This window comes from Elephas maximus, chromosome 18 (assembly GCF_024166365.1).
Source record: "Elephas maximus indicus isolate mEleMax1 chromosome 18, mEleMax1 primary haplotype, whole genome shotgun sequence".
Lineage (NCBI taxonomy): Eukaryota > Metazoa > Chordata > Mammalia > Proboscidea > Elephantidae > Elephas > Elephas maximus.
In genome coordinates this window covers 36,629,688-36,632,582 of record NC_064836.1, presented here as the reverse complement: position 1 = coordinate 36,632,582, position 2,895 = coordinate 36,629,688, and the positions used below count along the sequence as shown (strand labels likewise).

The 2,895-nt window shown below is 36.1% G+C and overlaps 1 non-coding gene across 1 annotated transcript; it reads left to right on the top strand.

Annotated features, from left to right (window-relative positions):
• The first annotated feature begins 341 nt into the window (after window positions 1–341).
• LOC126061863 (U5 spliceosomal RNA) lies at window positions 342–452 on the top strand. Its single transcript, XR_007513912.1, has one exon. It is a non-coding gene; the product is annotated as a U5 spliceosomal RNA (small nuclear RNA).
• Window positions 453–2,895: the final 2,443 nt, after the last annotated feature.

Genomic DNA, 2,895 nt, shown 5'->3' with positions numbered 1-2,895 from the left:
AGTTACAGAAACTTGTGGAATTTCCAAATGAAAGGTGTTATTGGTGCAATATACAATAACTTTAATCGCCTGACAAGTGCAATCAAATGTTTTCCTGCAAAGTTATTTGCTCGTTGCTGTTCTAAACAAGTGTTCTTTGCCCATGAGTTAGAATTAAGAGCTTTCCATTTTAATCCACGCTTAACATGAAATATGTCTCTTTCTTACCATTTGATCAAAGGCTTATTTCAATGTTAATAGGCTCCACGTCCATATTCCATTTTATGTGAATCTGAAGCTCCCTACATTTAACTAACAACAAACACGCAGGCTCCAAAAGTCAGGTTTTAAAGATCTGCTCAACATTCTTGTCTCTCTCCAGATTATACAAATCTTTCACATTTTACTAAAAATTTCCTTGGAGCAGAACAAATTTGAGTCTTAACTTTTTGAGGCCTTATTTACACAGGACTTATTAAAAAAAAAAAAAAAAAAAAACTTCAATATATTAATTTCTCACATATTTTAACACTTTAACATTTTTAAGGCATTAACATTGTTCATCACCGCCGTCAACTATTATCAACGTACAAAATTTAAATCAAGTGTGTATCTCACCCTCCTGATATAATTTAGCAGAAAGGCAATAAGAAATAATAAAATAACAGTTCATTATATTTGTTTAGTTCAATTCCATTAAAAAATACTTGCAAAATTACATATGTTTGATTCTCATGCACAGTTGCATAGAATTTGTACTGGATTATGACCAGGATTCCTTCCCACTCTTCACATCCTACATTTTTGGAACTCTTTCATGTTACACCAGGCTAGATAGAGATTACAGTCTCATTTGATAATGCTCTTAAATGGGCATGACTGCTTTACTCATTTCTCTGGGCACCATTTTCAAGAAGAAAGTTGACTTGAGAATTTGACATCAATCCAAGGAGGTCAAATAAAAATACATGACTTCACATTAGATAGTCAACAATTTGAATAATCTGAATTTGTTTCTCTCAAATGCATGACAATAGTGCATAAGTAAATCAATCCATGTTACAAGAAAATCATGTGTGTTTTGTTTCAGACGTTGGATTATTTAAGAACAAAGAACAGTTGTATAAACTATTTTGTATCTGAATGAGAAGTGGGAAGGAAGATAGCAGAACTGTACAGAAAAGTGTGGGTCTAATATAAGGAAGATAATAGTTGATAGATTGCCAGTCTAGGTAGTGAGTGAAGTAGACAAGGATTTTGCCAAGAAGGGTACAGACACCGGGCTTAGAAGGTAAACTGTGTTGTGCAGTCATACACTGCCAGGAAAGGGGCGGCAGATGAGCTGCTCTCAGCTGTGGAGGGGAGATGTGTAGAGTTCTCTCAAGATCCCCAAAATACACACTTTTTAGACAAAGAATCAGATGATTATCTGGTGAGGTGAGAGAGCTGATTTCAGCTCATGACAGTATCACCCACACAAGGAAATGTTGGTACAGCTGGAAAGGACAGAGAACAAAGGCCAAATTGCTTTCTGCAAGAAGATTCAGAGAACACCTCTCCAGAGCAAATACTAAAAATTAGAATAGATTTTCCAGAAATGAAAGAAAAAAAGTGAGGTATCGGTATGAACTCATAAGGTATTTTATATTTAAAAATACTGGACAGACTCAGAAAACATGGCTGACTCAGTAGCAATAGCATCACTAGCCTTAAAACATCATTTCTCAACCAAGGCACCAGGGCTTCTTAGAGAAACAACTTGTTCTAAGGCTGTGAAAGATAAACCTGAAACCCCTTGTCATACCATGTAGAAAAGAAACTATAAAAGGTTATCAAGGTTGAGTCAAAAAGCTACAGGAGTCCACTTGAAAAGGCTTCTACAGGCCACAGATGGGGCAATTTTAATATCAACAAAGATATCTTCAATGGGCCAAAACAGATCAAATAATGTTTAAAAGATCACCTGTGGAGAATGCTAGGGAATCAACTCTTTATTTTGAAAACTGATAAATAAGGAGAAAATATCTAGCATATGGAGTCCCTGGGTGGTGCAAATGGTAAACACACTCATCTCCTGAAAGACGGAGATTTGAGTCCACCCACAGGCACCTTAGAAGAAAGGCCTGGCAATCTATGTCTGAAAAATTAGTCATTGAAAACCCACTGAAAGACAGATCAGCTCTTACACACATCGGGTTGGAATCAACTCAGTGAAAACTGATTATTGTCATCTAGCATTTATTCTGCCTTTCTAATAGTAACTATACAACTGGATAACCAAAGAGCCAATGAAGTGAAATGTCTCTTTATAGAAGTATTCTAACTAATAAAGAAGAAATAGAATTAGGACATCATCGTCTTGTAACCCTTCATGAATTAATGGATCCAGTCATTAATTACCAACCGATCTCAAAAAACAGACAACCATATTAAGCTCTTCTTAATGGAAGAAAATATTGCCACTTATGAAGTAGGCTTCCCAAAATAACTGACAGATAGAACTTCTACAGAAACCTATCAATTAACAGAAAAATCAAAGCAGGCAGGCACATGTAAAACTATAATACCAAAGAAACCAAGTTAATGGTCATTGAGTCATTTCCAACACTTGGCAACTCCATGCGTTTCAGACTAGAACTGCCCTCCACAGGATTTTCAATCTCTTTTACCTTTCAGAAGTAGATCATTAGGCCTTTCTTCTGAGTCTGCTGCAAAAGACCTCTTTAAAGTGTTCAAAAGCAAAGATGTCACCTTAAGGACTAAGGTGAGCTTGAGCAAGCCATGTGTCATCTAGTGCTGCGATAACAGGAATACCACTACTGGATGGCTTTAACAAAGAGAAATTTATTCTTTCACAGTCTAGTAGGTTACAAGTCCAAATTCATGGTGTCAGTTCCAGGGAATGACTTTCTCTCT